General features: G+C 43.6%; 1 long non-coding RNA gene across 1 annotated transcript; it reads left to right on the top strand.

The window, feature by feature from the left end:
- Window positions 1–502: 502 nt before the first annotated feature.
- On the top strand, window positions 503–15,305 carry LOC141147645 (uncharacterized). The gene is made up of 3 exons (XR_012245077.1): window positions 503–760; window positions 6,911–7,006; window positions 14,915–15,305. It is a non-coding gene; the product is annotated as an uncharacterized lncRNA (long non-coding RNA).
- The last annotated feature ends 3,343 nt before the right edge of the window (window positions 15,306–18,648 follow it).

The raw sequence follows: 18,648 nt of genomic DNA, 5'->3' as shown, positions 1-18,648 counted from the left end.
GAAATCATGCTGGGATATGTAGTCCTGTAACATCCTATTCCAGGCTGGGAGCTGAACCCCCATTACTTACACAGTACATGCTGGGAGTTGTAGTTCCTCATGTGGACAAAGATTGCTGGGAGTTGTAGTTCTTCAGAGGTTGAGCAGAGGAGGCAGGTTCCCCGGACACACAGACACGCTGTGACCCGGCTGTAGTCCGGACAATGGCTCCTCCCTCCGGAGCTCCGTGGTGGAGATGTTTCCTCTTCTCCGCTCTCCTCACACTGACGCACTCCCTTCCCCCGCTCTGCTATTTATCTGATCAAGCCGTGACGTCACAAGTGTAACGGCTCCAGCCTTCAGCTCCTGATTGGCTACTCATCCTCTGGTCATGCCCGTCCCATGCGCTGATCACGCCCACTCCCACCTGGGCCGTTAGGTCGCTCTCTGCAGCAGTCACGTGTTGCACGTAACGGTCAGAACGAGGCCACGTGACTTGACAGGAGGAGACGCATGAAATCCTCTCTGCAGCTACTGCGCATGTGCGGCTCAGAGACGGCAAGGTAAACAAGCCGAGGTGATGATTTCCATGGAAACCATTAGCCCCGTAAATGCCAGACACTGGAGTCCCCACCCCCTGCAGGTTCCCAGCCTATCTCCTGCAGGCTGCTGCTTGAGTGAGCAGGATGGGGGTGTAGCCCATGGAAGAGGGAGGAGTTCCTGGAGGTGCATTACTTTCCAGGCCTGAAACTCCTCCTCGTCAGTGTTGTGTTCGGTCAGGGTGAGTAGGAAGATTTCTTCAGCTCCTCCTCCCTAAGTCCTGACCTCTGACCCCCCTCCTTTCAGATCATACTGTCACTGAACTCCAGGCTTTGGATGGAGTAGTACTTCTGCTGGAGGGGGGAGGGGAACAAAGTCACAAAACTTTAGGATTTTGGAGAGAGGTGAATATGAAGCCAGCCTAGAAGTGCAGAGAGTTGTCACTGCAGTGCTGAGCAAGAAGCCACTGAAGACATCTCTATGTCTCTCCATGTGCCAGGAATCTCTGCCCAGCCATTTCTATATCCCATCCCTCAGATCCCTGTATACTTCACATAACAAACATTCCTCATCACATTTCTATATACCATCCCTCAGATCCCTGTATACTTCACACAACAAACATTCCTCATCACATTTCTATATACCATCCCTAAGATCCCTGTATACTTCACATAACAAACATTCCTCATCACATTTCTATATCCCATCCCTAAGATCCCTGTATACTTCACACAACAAACATTCCTCATCACATTTCTATATCCCATCCCTAAGATCCCTGTATACTTCACACAACAAACATTCCTCATCACATTTCTATATACCATCCCTCAGATCCCTGTATACTTCACACAACAAACATTCCTCATCACATTTCTATATACCATCCCTAAGATCCCTGTATACTTCACACAACAAACATTCCTCATCACATTTCTATATCCCATCCCTAAGATCCCTGTATACTTCACACAACAAACATTCCTCATCACATTTCTATATACCATCCCTAAGATCCCTGTATACTTCATTCTATATACCATCCCTAAGATCCCTGTATACTTCATTCTATATACCATCCCTAAGATCCCTGTATACTTCATTCTATATACCATCCCTAAGGTACCTGTATACTTCACATAACAAACATTCCTCATCACATTTCTATATCCCATCCCTCAGGTCCCTGTATACTTCACACAACAAACATTCCTCATCACATTTCTATATACCATCCCTCAGATCCCTGTATACTTCATTCTATATACCATCCCTAAGATCCCTGTATACTTCATTCTATATCCCATCCCTAAGATCCCTGTATACTTCATTCTATATACCATTCCTAAGATCCCTGTATACTTCATTCTATATACCATCCCTAAGATCCCTGTATACTTCATTCTATATACCATTCCTAAGATCCCTGTATACTTCATTCTATATACCATCCCTAAGATCCCTGTATACTTCATTCTATATACCATCCCTAAGATCCCTGTATACTTCATTCTATATACCATCCCTAAGATCCCTGTATACTTCATTCTATATACCATCCCTAAGGTCCCTGTATACTTCATTCTATATACCATCCCTAAGGTACCTGTATACTTCACATAACAAACATTCCTCATCACATTTCTATATCCCATCCCTCAGGTCCCTGTATACTTCACACAACAAACATTCCTCATCACATTTCTATATACCATCCCTCAGATCCCTGTATACTTCATTCTATATACCATCCCTAAGATCCCTGTATACTTCATTCTATATCCCATCCCTAAGATCCCTGTATACTTCATTCTATATACCATTCCTAAGATCCCTGTATACTTCATTCTATATACCATCCCTAAGATCCCTGTATACTTCATTCTATATACCATTCCTAAGATCCCTGTATACTTCATTCTATATACCATCCCTAAGATCCCTGTATACTTCATTCTATATACCATCCCTAAGATCCCTGTATACTTCATTCTATATACCATCCCTAAGATCCCTGTATACTTCATTCTATATACCATCCCTAAGGTCCCTGTATACTTCATTCTATATCCCATCCCTAAGATCCCTGTATACTTCATTCTATATACCATCCCTAAGATCCCTGTATACTTCACAGAACAAACATTCCTCATCACATTTCCTTGTATTTCGCACATAGGGGAACCCGTTCACTTGAATGGGCCGCCATATATGTGACAAACACATCATAGAGGCTTTAGAAACTTTTAAGGCATGCAGCTTTTCCACAAGACAGAACACACGTCTGATCATCGCATTTTGGGCGCCATTAACAATTATTGGGCACCACAAGTTCTTTGCGCATGTGAAGTACATTTCTGAAATGCTCTGCAGATTGCCCGTTATCTGTGCACTTTGTCACACATTCAGGTGACCTCAAATGTCAATGTGTCCCAATGTCTCCTATACACGGCTAGTTTTCTTTTCATTTCCGGGGGGGAGGCCATGATTTCTAACAGCGGCCCTGCGTGACCAATAGGGTGCCATCTCCTTCTCATGTATCCCGTGTGTCATGCATGTAATCTGTTACCGTCCCGTGATCATGTATGTAATTTGTGACTGTCCCGTGTGTCATGTATGTAATCTGTGACTGTCCCTTGTGTCATGAATGTAATCTGTTACCGTCCCGTGTGTCATGTATGTAATCTGTGACCATCTCGTGATCATGTATGTAATTTGTGACTGTCCCGTGTGTCATGTATGTAATCTGTGACTGTTCCTTGTGTCATGTATGTTATCTGTGACCATCTCGTGATCATGTATGTAATTTGTGACTGTCCCTTGTGTCATGTATGTAATCTGTGACCGTCCCTTGTGTCATGTATGTAATCTGTGACCGTCCCTTGTGTCATGCATGTAATCTGTGACTGTCCCTTGTGTCTTGTATGCAATCTCTGACCATCCCGTGTGTCATGTATGTAATCTATGACTGTCCCGTGTGTCATGTATGTAATTTGTGACTGTCCCTTGTGTCATGTAATCTATGACTGTCCCGTGTGTCATGTATGTAATCTATGACTGTCCCTTGTGTCTTGTATGCAATCTCTGACCATCCCGTGTGTCATGTATGTAATCTATGACTGTCCCGTGTGTCATGTATGTAATTTGTGACTGTCCCTTGTGTCATGTATGTAATCTATGACTGTCCCTTGTGTCTTGTATGCAATCTCTGACCATCCCGTGTGTCATGTATGTAATCTATGACTCTCCCGTATGTCATGTATGCAATCTATGACTCTCCCGTGTGTCATGTATGTAATCTGTGACTGTCCCGTGTGTCATATATATAATCTATGATCGTCCCGTGTGTCATGTATGTAATCTCTGACTCTTGTATCATGTATGTAATCTCTGACTGTCCCAAGGGTTTCCTCTGGGGGGGTATTGCTCTCCTCTGATCATACAGGATGGAATCAGGGGGGCCCCAGCTAAACCTCCTCTAAAATGTCTGATAGATCCCCCATGAGGGGGCGCTCTGGGCTCCTCCGGGGACAAAGTTCCCCCTTTGGTGTCATAATGAGTGGCGGCAGAATCGCCTCTTGAAGCGCACATGTGACTTTCCCTGACAATGGCACGGTCATGTGACGCCGTACACAAATCTCATTTCTATCATTTTATCCCACAAATAGCGCTTTTTATTGGTGGGATTTCATCACCTCGCTGCTTTTTTAAATTTTTTGCGCCATAAACAGGAAAAAAACTACAGTTTTGAAAAAAAAATTATATATTTTTACTTCCCGCTATAAAACATTTCCAATAATTGTTTTTTTTTAAATCGAATTTCTTCATCAATTTAGGCGAAATGTTTTGGTAAAAATATCCCAATAAGGCCTCTTTCACACGGGAGTGGCGTCGGCGGTAAAGTGCCGCTATTGTTAACGGCGCTTTACCGTTGGTATTCGGCCGCTAGTGGGGCGATTTTACCCCCCGCTAGCGGCCGAGAAAGGCAGAGGCGCTTTGCCGGCGGAATAGCCGCGCTGCCCATTGATTTCAATGGGAAGAAGCGGTGAAGGAGCGGTGTATACACCGCTCCTCCACCGCTCCGAAGATGCAGCTAGCAGGACTTTTTTTCCCGGCCTGCTACCGCACCGCTCCAGTGTGAAAGGGGCCTAAGTGTAAATTGATTGGTTTACAGAAACGTTATCACATCTACAAACTATGCAATATATACTAGAGCTGCACGATTCTGGCTAAAATGAGAATCACGATTTTTTTGCTTAGAGGATAGATCACGATTCTCTCACGATTCTCGCGGCGTAACATCATCTTTCACATTAAAACAAAAAAAAATTGCGCTAACTTTACTGTTTCTTTTTTTTTATTTATTGAAGTGTATTTTTTCCCAAAAAATTGCATTTGAAAGACCGCTGGGCAAATACAGTGCGACATAAAATATTGCAGCAATTGCCATTTTATTCCATATTATAAAATATTAGAATATATATATATTTATTATTTATTTATCTGTAATGTTTGGGGGTTCCAAGTAATTTTTTTTAGCAAAAAATATTGATTTTAACTTAAGAAAGAAGTGTCAGAAAAAGATTTAGACCTTAAGGCTCGGTTCACACTGGGGCGACTTGGGATCCGACTTGTACGCCCTCAAGTCGCCCCAAGTCGCCCCAGAAATAGTTTTGATGGGAGTTAACGCTAGTGTCTTAATAGACACTACTGAAGTCGCTCCGACTTCAGAGCGTACTCCCTGTATTACTTTGATCCGACTTGGTAGGCGACCTGTACCATAGAAATCAATGGAAGTCGCCTCCAAGTCGGATCTCTCTGTAAAGTCAAGCGACTTTGCAGGGAAAACCCCTCCCTCCCCCCCTCCCTCCCAGAGAGCTGATTGGCCACAGGCGAAGTCGCCTGTCATGGAGGCGACTTCAAGTCGCCTCGTAATTTGCCGAAGTCGCGTCGGAGTTGCGTCGAAGTCGCGTCGAGGTCGCGTCGAAGCCGCCGTGCAAAGTCGCGCTAAAGTCGTGTTGCCCATGTGTGAACCGACCCTAAGTGGTTAAACTTCCTGCATTTACACGTTGTTTAAAGCTTGGCAGATTGCCCAGGTTATTTGTTTACACAGAGAAGTTTATCCCTTTGATCTAAGAAGGAAGTTAGATACAATGTTTCAAGTTCTAAACTTGGCAGAATGCCTGGATGTTTTCTTTTGACAGCTGAGTGAGCAGATAATCTCTCCACTTGTTTATATGAAAGAATCGTCAAACTCAGCAGGAGAGATCGTCAGGGGAGGTGAATCGAGATCACGATTTTTTAACGATTAATTGTGCAGCTCTAATATATACTGGAATTTATATTTGTTTATTCATACTAGTAATGGCGGCGATCAGCGACTTCTAGCGGGACTGCAATATTGCGGCGGAACATCTGACACTGACTGACACATTGTGGGAACCAGTGACACCAATACAGTGATCACTGCTAATATTATACACCAGGGGTGCCGAACTGCTGGCCCACGCCGCCCCCTGATGTGACCCGCCACCTCCTGCTCTGGGGGGCCAGTCAGCAAGCCCAGATCACAGGTTCTCCGACCCGCCATCCCCGAGAATCGTGTGAATGGAGCCGTCGCTAGAGTAAGCATGCGGCTGCAATAGAGAGCAGAGCCAATGAGTCCTGTGCGCTATCTTTTGTAAAACATTTATTGAATAAAATGATAAAAGAAATTACTCACAAGCATCACTGCCCGCTAACGTGTTTCAAAGGGCTCGTCCCCTCTTCATCAGAGCTCAGCAGACTACTGAGCTCTGATGAAGAAGGGACGAGCCCTTCGAAACGCGTTAGCGGGCAGTGATGCCTATATGTTCCTCTAAGACCTTTGGAAGGCTTCGCTCATCATTATAACCACTTGCTGTTAGTTGATGCTCGAGTTTTACGGCACCTGATTTTACTACTGCTTGTGAGTAATCTCTTTTATCATTTTATTCAATAAATGTTTTACAAAAGATAATGCACATGGCTGGTGCGCCCTTCTCTCTTTTTATTTCTTTGTCTGCTAGGATTTCCCATCCTTGAGGGCAGCAAGGCCTGTGTCTTCCTTTCATCTATCTGGTTGACCACTTGTGCGCAGGAGTCATTTTCTGTTTTTGTACCAATGAGTCCTGTATAGTGCCGGCTCCTGTCACAGGCGGAGTGATACCAAATGTACTCTGCCTGAGACACCAGCCGCCAGCGATACCCACTAGGAGTACCCAGCAGCAATACCCGCTAGCAGTAACTGCTAACAATACCCACCAGTAGTACCAGCAAAACCCACCAGCACCCGCCAACAGTACCCACCAGCAGTATCCACAATACCCGCCAGAAGTACCAGCAAAACCGACCATCTGTATTCATCCAGGGGGACAGCCAGCAGCAGCCGCCAGCCATACCCGCCTGGGGGACAGCAACCGCCAACGATACCTGCAGGAATCCTGAGGAAGAAGTGAAGATTGAGGTCAGTTTTTAATAAAAAATCAAACAGCAATGGGGATATCTGCACTCTGCACTCGCTACACTGGGCTGCTTTCACACTGATCTGCAGGTGCGGTGCAATGTATCTGTACTGACCCATAGACTTCTGTTATTACCTGTACTGACCCATAGACTTCTGTTATTACCTGTACTGATCCATAGACTTCTATTATTACCTGTACTGACCCATAGACTTCTATTATTACCTGTACTGACCCATAGACTTCTATTATTACTTGCACTGATCCATAGACTTCTGTTATTACCTGTACTGACCCATAGACTTCTGTTATTACCTGTACTGATCCATAGACTTCTATTATTACCTGTACTGACCCATAGACTTCTATTATTACTTGCACTGATCCATAGACTTCTGTTATTACCTATACTGACCCATAGACTTCTATTATTACCTGTACTGAGCCATGGACTTCTATTATTACCTGTACTGATCCATAGACTTCTGTTATTACCTATACTGACCCATAGACTTCTATTATTACCTGTACTGACCCATAGACTTCTATTATTACCTGTACTGACCCATAGACTTCTATTATTACCTGTACTGACCCATAGACTTCTGTACTGACCCATAGACTTCTGTTATTACCTATACTGAACCACAGACTTCTATTATTACCTGTACTGAGCCATAGACTTCTGTTATTACCTGTACTGACCCATAGACTTCTATTATTACCTGTACTGAGCCATAGACTTCTGTTATTACCTGTACTGATCCATAGACTTCTGTTATTACCTATACTGACCCATAGACTTCTATTATTACCTGTACTGAGCCATAGACTTCTATTATTACCTGTACTGATCCATAGACTTCTGTTATTACCTATACTGACCCATAGACTTCTGTTATTACCTGTACTGACCCATAGACTTCTATTATTACCTGTACTGACCCATAGACTTCTATTATTACCTGTACTGACCCATAGACTTCTGTACTGACCCATAGACTTCTGTTATTACCTGTACTGAACCACAGACTTCTATTATTACCTGTACTGAGCCATAGACTTCTGTTATTACCTGTACTGACCCATAGACTTCTATTATTACCTGTACTGAGCCATAGACTTCTGTTATTACCTGTACTGACCCATATACTTCTATTATTACCTGTACTGAACCACAGACTTCTATTATTACCTGTACTGAGCCATAGACTTCTGTTATTACCTGTACTGACCCATAGACTTCTATTATTACCTGTACTGAGCCATAGACTTCTGTTATTACCCGTACTGAGCCATAGACTTCTGTTATTACCTGCGGGTTTGGTGTGCTTTCAGAAAGTGCATCACACCTGCAGGATATAATAGAATTCTATGGCAAAGTGCAGCTAACCCACAGGAAAGCCACAGGCGCACTGCGTTGAACCCACGGTGCAGGTAAACTGTAGCGCATCAGTGTGAAAGCAGCCTTAGCACTCATTCATACAATCGGTCCCTGCTTTGCAGGGAACCGAAATCCAGCACATCCCCCACTGACAGGACAGAGCTCTGCCTTGTTTACATAGGCAGAGCTCTGTTCTGTGTCTCTCCTCGCTAATCAGCAGGTGTCGGAGGACATGCATTGGCTGGAGGACATGCTTACTTACCTCCTCTATGCAGTTGGTTTTGCACAGAGCAGCCCGGATCCTCCTCTTCTCGGGTCCCTCATCAGTGCTACTGGCCCCTCCCTCCTGTTGAGTGCCCACACAGCAAGCAGCTTGCTATGGGGGCACCCGAGTAGAGTCACCAGGGCCGCTGTTAGAAATCATGGGGCCTCCGCACAGCCTACCTAATGGGGCCTCTTTCAACCACACCCTTGACCCCACCCCTGACCTCGGCTCAAAACAAAATGCAGGTTTGTTGCCATTTACATATATGTGTGTGTGTTTGCAATTGCACAAAGGAGTGGGGGCAGTTTAAATTGTATTTTATTATTTTTTTTTTTAAATAAAAAAATCTTACACTGTATCTTTTACATTTTTTTTCTTTGTTCTTTCCTTTCACAAGGGATGTACAACATCCCTTGTGATAGTATAGGCCATGACAGGTCCTCTTTATGGAGATATCTGGGGTCTTTTAGACCCTCTTATCTGTCCTCTGGCCTCCAAAGCACCTGACCAAACCAAGATCAGTCTGATCAGATGCTTGTTCAGGCCGGTAATGGATTGTTTACATGATAACAAAACCGGAAGTGATACAATTCTCGCCACTCCTGGTTTGTGACGTCACACAGTGGGAGGAACGACATCCACCCCTCTCACTGTGTCTCAGGAACTGGATGCTACTGGTCCCATCTTAAAGGTGGTGGTTGGGGGACCCCCTTCCGCTGCCTGGAAAAATAATCCAGCGGCTTCTTAGCCACTAGGATTACTTTTAGTTTGTGCAGAATTGCTGGGGCTAAAAAATGATATCATTGCTGCAGTGATGACCGAGATATCACCCTTCCAAACCAGAGACGTACTGGTACATCGCTGGACGGGAAGAGGTTAAAGTGGATTTGTTTGGGGGGCAGTAAAAATGCAGCTCTGCTGCACATCTTTACTGCTCCCCCCAAATGAAGTGTAAAGTAGCAGCATCTCACCGTCTTATGATCATCAGCATTACAGTAATCACACAGACAGCACAGTAAGCAGGTGCCCTATCATGGCCCTATCATGCCTCTATCATGGCTCTAACATATCCCTATCATGGTCCTATCATGGCCCTATCATAGCTCTATCATATCCCTATCATGCCTCTACCATGGCCCTATCATGGCCTTATCATAGCGCTATGATATCTCTACCATGGCTTTACCATGGTTCTACCATGGCCCTATTATATCCCTATCATGCCTTTATCATGCCTCTACCATGGCCTTACCATGGCTCTATCATATCTCCATCATATCCCTCCATCATGGCTATATCATACTTCTATCATGGCTATATCATACCTCTATCATGGCTATATCATGCCTCTATCATAACTATATCATGTCTCTATCATGGCTCTACCATGGCCCTACCATGGCTCTATCATATCTCCATCATATCCCTCCATCATGGCTATATCATACTTCTATCATGGCTATATCATGCCTCTATCATGGCTATATCATGCCTCTATCATGGCTCTATCATATCCCTATCATGGCTATATCATGCCTCTATCATGGCTATATCATACCTCTATCATGGCTACATCATGCCTCTATCATGGCTATATCATATCCCTATCATGGCTATATCATATCCCTATCATGGCTATATCATGCCTCTATCATAGCTACATCATGCCTCTATCATGGCTATATCATATCCCTATCATGGCTATATCATATCCCTATCATGGCTATATCATGCCTCTATCATGGCTATATCATATCCCTATCATGGCTATATCATGCCTCTATCATGGCCCTACCATGGCTCTATAATATCTCTATCATATCCCTATCATATCCCTATCATATCCCTATCATATCCCTATCATATCCCTATCATGGCTCTGCTTTTGAATGAACGAAAGACTATTTGAATTAAAAAAAAAAAAAAATTTTAAAACGAAATTTGAAAGAACGAAAAACATTTGGATAATTTTGTTTTTCGTATTTTCTAACATAATTAAATTATTAACCATTATTATAGTTTTTATTACTATTATTTTAATAATAAATAATAATAACCTATAATAATAGTTATAAACTATTAAATTATAGGTATTGGAATTTCCTTTCAAATTTGGCAAACTGAACGTAACGAATTTTTCTGAAATAACGAATGCCGCATCTAAATGAAATGATCTGATAAACGAGAAAAAAAACAAATAAAACAAATAAAACAAGCACTTACTGTGCTTCCTGTGTGATTTATTATAATATTGATACCCTGCTGTGCTGGGAGTTCTATAATAGGACACAGTGAGGGTTCAATGCTCTATTATTCACTCGCTGTGTCCAGTGCAGCTACGCTCTCCTTCTGATGTTCCCTGGCAGCCTTTTACGTCACGTAAGGGAATTTAACAAGACTCGTGGCCACTCATTAAAATTAGAAGAAAAGCAGTTTTACGCGTAGAGGGTTCTTTACTGTAAGAGCGGCAAGGATGTGGAATCCCCTTCCACAGGCGGTGGTCTCAGCGGGGAGCATCGATAATTTCAAAAAAACTATTATATAAGCACCTGAAAGACCGCAACATACAGGGATATACAATGTAATACTGACATATAATCACACACATAGGTTGGCCTTGATGGACTTGTGTCTTTTTTTAACCTCATCTACTATGTAACTATGTTTTTTGAGAAGCGCAGCTCCTTACGTTTATCTATTTATGCTTGTGTACATTTCACTTTGAGCTGCAGCTGTAGTTGTAGGTTTGGAAACAGCACAGTTTTTTTCTTTTACATACTACAGGAGATGGTCAGAGACTGCAGACATTATACAGGAGATGGTCAGAGATTGTAGACATGATACAGGAGATGGTCAGAGACTTCAGACATAGTACAGGGGACGGTCAGAGACTGCAGACATTATACAGGAGATGGTCAGAGACTGCAGACATTATACAGGAGATGGCCAGAGACTGCAGACATTATACAGGAGATGGTCAGAGACTGCAGACATTATACAGGAGATGGTCAGAGACTGCAGACTTTATACAGGAGATGGTCAGAGACTGCAGACATAGTACAGGAGATGGTCAGAGACTGCAGACATGATACAGGAGATGGTCAGAGACTGCAGACATAGTACAGGAAATGATCAGAGACTGCAGACATGATACAAGAGATGGTCAGAGACTGCAGACATGATACAAGAGATGGTCAGAGACTGCAGACTTTATACAGGAGATGGTCAGAGACTGCAGACTTTATACAGGAGATGGTCAGAGACTGCAGACATAGTACAGGAGATGGTCAGAGACTGCAGACATGATACAGGAGCTGGTCAGAGACTGCAGACATAGTACAGGAGATGGTCAGAGACTGCAGACATGATACAAGAGATGGTCAGAGACTGCAGACATGATACAGGAGATGGTCAGAGACTGCAGACATATTACAGGAGATGGTCAGAGACTGCAGACATACTACAGGAGATGGTCAGAGACTGCAGACATAGAACAGGAGACGGTCAGAGACTGCAGACATGATACAGGAGATGGTCAGAGACTGTAGACATTATACAGGAGATGGTCAGAGACTGCAGACATAGTACAGGAGATAGTCAGAGACTGCAGACATAGTACAGGAGATGGTCAGAGACTGCAGACATAGTACAGGAGACGGTCAGAGACTGCAGACATGATACAGGAGATGGTCAGAGACTGCAGACATATTACAGGAGATGGTCAGAGACAGTAGACATATTACAGGAGATGGTCAGAGACTGCAGACATGATACAGGAGATGGTCAGAGACTGCAGACATGATACAGGAGATGGTCAGAGACTGCAGACATAGTACAGGAGACGGTCAGAGACTGCAGACATGATACAGGAGATGGTCAGAGACTGCAGACATATTACAGGAGATGGTCAGAGACAGTAGACATATTACAGGAGATGGTCAGAGACTGCAGACATGATACAGGAGATGGTCAGAGACTGCAGACATATTACAGGAGATGGTCAGAGGCTGTAGACATAGTACAGGAGATGGTCAGAGGCTGTAGACATAGTACAGGAGATGGTCAGAGGCTGTAGACATAGTACAGGAGATGGTCAGAGGCTGTAGACATAGTACAGGAGATGGTCAGAGGCTGTAGACATAGTACAGGAGATGGTCAGAGGCTGTAGACATAGTACAAGAGATGGTCAGAGACTGCAGACATGATACAGGAGATGGTCAGAGAATTCGGGCATTTAATGTCCAATTGAACTTTCAGTTAAAATCAGCTAAATGCATTTCAGGTGCATCAAAATAAAAGACCCCCTCCCCCCCCATCCTTTCTTTCCCCCTCTCCTCCCCCCTTCTTCCCTTCCTTCCCTACTTGTCATCTTCCATCCCTTATTTTCCTTTTCCTAGTCCTTTCTCCACCCCCCCTCCCCTCACTCCCTTTCACTTAAATTATTTTTTATAGTAGATTTATATTTCACTTAGGATATTTTCATTTATTAATTTTTGCACTACTCCTTTGGCTAGATTCCAGCCGAACAATTTTTTCGGGCCCTATATGGCGTCTCCCTATGTGCACTACCCAGTGACGGTTTTACTTGACATTGAGTCGCAAGCAAAAGATCCTCATATGGGTGAGCGATTGGTGATGGGCGTGGTAGTCGACAGCCGACTCTACTAGTGCCATTATTATTTTTATTTCCTATTTTTTTTTTGTATTGTATTCTAAGTCAATGTAATGTTTTTAATTTTCTTTCGTTCTATGCAGTGTTACATCTAATTGTCTTTAAAACATCCCTTGATGAGCCCAGAGTGGCGAAACATGTCGGGACAATCACTCCAATGATATTGCCGAGTGATTCAATGTTGTCATCTGCTTTGAATTCTAGATGTTTCCTTGTACATGTGCACTTCAGGTTCAACTTATACAGTGGAACCTTGGATTAGGAGCATAATCCGTTCCAGGAGAATGCTCGTATTCCAAAGTACTCGCATATCAAAGCGAGTTTTCCCATTGAAGTCAATGGAAACGAAAATAATTCATTCCGCATTGACTTCAATGGGATGCAATACCACATGCGGGCAGAGGCGGGGGGGGGGGGGGGGGGGGGCTGGAGAGCCTCGGAAACGGCTGTAAAGGCACGAGAACAGTTCGGCTGACCTCGGCAAACCTCGGAAAGACTTCCTACCACGAGATTTGCCGAGGTCAGCCGTGCTGTACTCGGGGCCTTTCCGTGCATTTCCGGACGTTCGGCTCTGCTTGGCTCCGGCGCCCCCCCCCCCCACCTCAGGCCAAAAGCGGTACTGCCCACCGCTTTGGCCTGAATCGTGCTCGTTTTGCGAGACAACACTCATAAACCGAGTTCCGTTTTTTTAAAAATACAGTGCTTGTATTGCGAAACGCTCGTTAACCGCGTTACTCGCAATCCGAGGTTCCACTGTACCAAAAAAACTTTTAACTTTGTCTTGTATGTAGCAATAAAAATCTTGTCATTTTTTTTATACATATTGCGGAGTATTGAAATGACTTCTTCTTGTTTTGCCGGCACCCTCAAAAATTTCCCTTGTCTACACATATCTACAGGGATGTTGGTGCCATTTCCTTGTCATTGTCACCTACCCACATTGCTACTTCCCAAAAGATGCGCAAAGTTTTACAGTTGTGTTTCTTTTTCTTTTTTTTTTATAAAGCAGCCACAGCCTGAGTAGAAAATCCTGTCCTCTGCCAGCATTCTGCAGAGTGGCACCCTTGCTGTGGTCTTCAGAGGCTCAACACAACCCCTATAAGCCTCTCAATTGAAAAGCTCCTGCTCCCTGCTGATTGGAGAGCTCCTGGTCTGACTCAGCGGGGGAAGGGGCATGTGCAGAGAGGCTGCTGCTTCCGCATACAGAGAGCATGGGTGCTACTCTGCAGCATGCTGGCAGGGGACTGGCTTTTCTACTCAGGCTGTGCACACCTTTTGCTTTTATGAACCTGACATGTATTTAGCAGATTTAAACTAAAAGTTTAATTGGCCTTTAACTGCTGGAAGTCAGTCTAGGCAAGAACATACAAACACAGTTGGCAGGGGCCCAGGGGCTGCACATTGAACTGCCAAAGGGCCACCAGTTGGGCACCAGGGGGTTAGAACCTCTGTCAAAATTGCTATTGGTGTTTGTGTCCCCATTGGGAACATTCACCCTGATTTCCTGTCCCAGTGAATGCACAGGAAATTAAGTTTTCTGATTGGAAGAAATCTCTTTCTGAATACCTGATCTTTTGTTTCTCTTCCAGTTATTGAAGGACGCTTCCCTGAATGCAGATGATGGTTGTTTTCTTCAGCAGCCTTCAGGCTTTTCCAAAGACCTCCAAACTCCTGGCCCATCTCCATGGAGCCTCTTTCCGCTTATAACCTCAGTACGAGGCTCGGCCTGCACACATCCAGCCAATGGCAGAAGAGGGAGGCCAAGGAAAGAATCCTTATCACCGCAGTGCAGCGTCACTGCTAGGAAATAAAGAAGACCCCTGTGCCTGAGACTGTACTGGTCTAATTACCACCAATCGTGCAACTTTGTCCATAGGCAGTGTCATCGGTCTGGAAACTCTGATGCAGCCGGCTATGTTGGGGCCTTGAAAAAAAATGTTGGTTTCCTCCTTCGACCTATTAAAATATATCTGAACTGTTCACTTGTGGTGTGTGGAGCATCTACCACAGATCTCTAGCCAGCAAAGGGGACCTTATTCAATTCTGTTTGTAACATATTAACCACTTGCTGCCTGCTGGGGCAATTTTTTTTTACTTTTTCACATAGAACCCCCAAATATTAGTGCCTTGAAAAAGTATTCATACCCCTTGACATTTTCCACATTTTGTCATGTTACAACCAGAAATTTAAATGTATTTTATTGGGATTTTATGTGATAGACCAACACAAAGTGGCTCATAATTGTGAAGTGGAAGGAAAATGATAAATGGTTTTCAACATTTTTCACAATAAAATATGTGAAAAGTGTGGGGGGCATTTGTATGGCGCCCCCCTGAGTCAATACTTTGTAGAACCTCCTTTCACTACAATTACAGCTGCAAGTCTTTTTGGGGATGTCTCTACCAGCTTTACACTTCTAGAGAGGGACATTTTTGCCCATTCTTCTTTGCAAAATATCTCAAGCTTTGTCCGATTGGATGGAGAACGTCTGTGAACAGCAATTTTCAAGTCTTTCCACAGATTCTCAATGTGATTTAGGTCTGGACTGTGACTGGACCATTCTAACACATGAATATGCTTTGATCTAAACCATTCCATTGTAGCTCTGGCTGTATGTTTGGGGTCCTTGTCCTGCTGAAAAGTGAACCTCCGCCCCAGTCTCAAGTCTTTTGCAGACTCTAACAGGTTTTCTTCTAAGATTGCCCTGTATTTGGCTCCATCCATCTTCCCATCAACTCTGACCAGTTTCCCTGTCCCTGCTGAAGAAAAGCATCCCCACAACATGATGCTGCTACCACCATGTTTCACAGTGGGGATGGTGTGTTCAGGGTGATGTACGGTGTTAGTTTTCCCCCACACATAGCGTTTTGCATTCAGGCAAAAAAGTTCAATTTTGATCTCATCTGACCAGAGCACCTTCTTCCACATGTTTGCTGTGTCCCCCACATGGCTTCTCACAAACTACAAACGGGACTTCTTATGGTTTTCTTTTAACAATGGCTTTCTTCTTACCACTCTTCCATAAAGGTCAGATTTGTGGAGAGCACGACTAATAGTTGTCCTGTGGACAGATTCTCCCACCTGAGCTGTGGATCTCTGCAGCTCCTCCAGAGTTACCATGGACCTCTTGGCTCTTCTCTGATGAATGCTCTCCTTGCCCGGCCGGTCAGTTTAGGTGGACGGCTATGTCTTGGTAGGTTTGCAGTTGTGCCATATTCTTTCCATTTTCTGAAAGCTTGGGATATTTTTTTTATAACCTAACACTGCTTTAACCACTTCAGCCCCGGAAGGATTTGCCCCTTAATGACCAGGCCATTTTTTGTGATCCGGCACTGTGTCGCTTTGACTGACAATTGCGCTGTCCTGCGGTGGCTGCACCCAAACAAAATTGACGTCCTTTTTTTCCCACAAATAGAGATTTCTTTTGGTGGTATTTGCAGTTTTTATTCTTTTGCACTATAAACAAAAAAAGACTGACAGTTTTGAAAAAATTTTTTTTTTTTAATTTCTGATATAATACATATCCCCCCCCCCCCAAAAAAAAATATAAAAAAAACAAACTTATTCGTCAGTTTAGGCCGAAATATTGTCTTCTACATATTTTTGTTAAAAAAAAAAATCGCAATAAGTGTAAATTGATTGGTTTGCGCAAAAGTTATCTACAAACTATGGGGTAGATTTTAGGGACTTTTATTTATTGTTTTTACTAGTAATGGCGGCGATCTGCGACATTGTGGCAGACAAATCTGACCCCAAATTACACTTTTTTGGGGACCAGTGACATTATTACATTGATCAGTGCTATAAAAAATGCACTGATCAATGTATAAATGGCACTGGCAGGATAGGGGTTAACACTGGTGGGGGGGCAATCAAGGGGTTAAGTGTGTTCCCTGGGTGTGTTCTAACTGTAGGGGGGATGGGCTGCAAGGGACATGACAGAGATCACTGGGAACAGAAGATCTCTGACATGTCATCTGGCAGAACAGGGAATCGCCAGTTACCCGTTCTGCCTCTGTGCATAACGATCGCGGGTCGCCGGCGACCATCAAGTCCTCCGGACCCATGGGCAACGCTCCCGCAGGGCGCGCCGACTATCTCCTGTGCAAAGACTGACATACAGCTACGGCGGTTAGCGCAGAAGAGCCAACCCGCTGCAGTATAATGACGGCGGCTGGTTGGAAAGCGGTTACACTTCTCCACAATTTTATCCCTGACCTGTCTGGTGTGTTCCTTGGCCTTCATGATGCTGTTTGTGCACTAAGGTTCTCTAACAAACCTATGAGGGCTTCACAGAACAGCTGTATTTATACTGAGATTAAATTACACACAGGTGGACTCTTTTTACTAATTAGGTGACTTCTGAAGGCAATTGGTTCCACTGGATTTTAGTTAGGGGTATCAGAGTAAAGGGGGCTGAATACAAATGTACCCCTCACACTTTTCACATATTTATTTGTAAAAAAAAAATTAAAACCATTTATCATTTTCCTTTCACTTCACAATTATGTGCCACTTTGTGTTGGTCTATCACATAAAATCCCAATAAAATACATTTACGTTTTTGGTTGTAACATGACAAAATGTGGAAAATTTCAAGGGGTATGAATACTTTTTCAAGGCACTGTATATACATTATATTATCAAAAGTATTGGGACGCCTGCCTTTACACACACATGAACTTTAATGACAGTCTTAGTCCGTAGGGTTCAATATTGAGTTGGCCCGCCCTTTGCAGCTATAACAGCTTCAAGTCTTCTGGGAAGTCTGTCCACAAGGTTTAGGAGTGTGTCTATGGGAATGTTTGACCATTCTTCTAGAAGTACATTTGTGAGGTCAGGCACTGATGTTGGATGAGAAGGCCTGGCTCGCAGTCTCCATTCTAATTCATCCCAAAGGTGTTCTATCGGGTTGAGGTCAACCTTCCGGAGGTCAAGTCGTTAAAGAGGAACTGCAGTCTGCTCACATAATTTGTAATAAAAACATCTTTGCCATTCTGAAGCTTCCCTCCAACCACTTTGCATATTATTTTATATATATAGTGATTCTGTACTTGCCAAATATGCTGCAGAAATCTCCCTCATTGGCCCTCTTATGACTCTCCCCCCCCCCCCCTCCTGGTAAACTCTCATGAGAGAGAGAGAGCTGTGCATGATGTCATAAGCCTAGGCTAAATACCAGACAAGAAACAGGAAGTGGGCTGTATAAGGGATTTACTGGCAGAAAAAAAAAAATGTTTTACAATCCAAAGGTTAAACAACAACAACAAGGGCAGAAGATTTAATAGATGGAAAGATGAAAAAATGACTGAAGGTTCCGCT

The sequence above is a fragment of the Aquarana catesbeiana genome, linkage group LG06 (assembly GCF_042186555.1).
Source record: "Aquarana catesbeiana isolate 2022-GZ linkage group LG06, ASM4218655v1, whole genome shotgun sequence".
NCBI classification, from domain to species: domain Eukaryota; kingdom Metazoa; phylum Chordata; class Amphibia; order Anura; family Ranidae; genus Aquarana; species Aquarana catesbeiana.
Note: the sequence above shows the minus strand (reverse complement) of the source record. Positions and strands in the feature narration are given on the sequence as shown.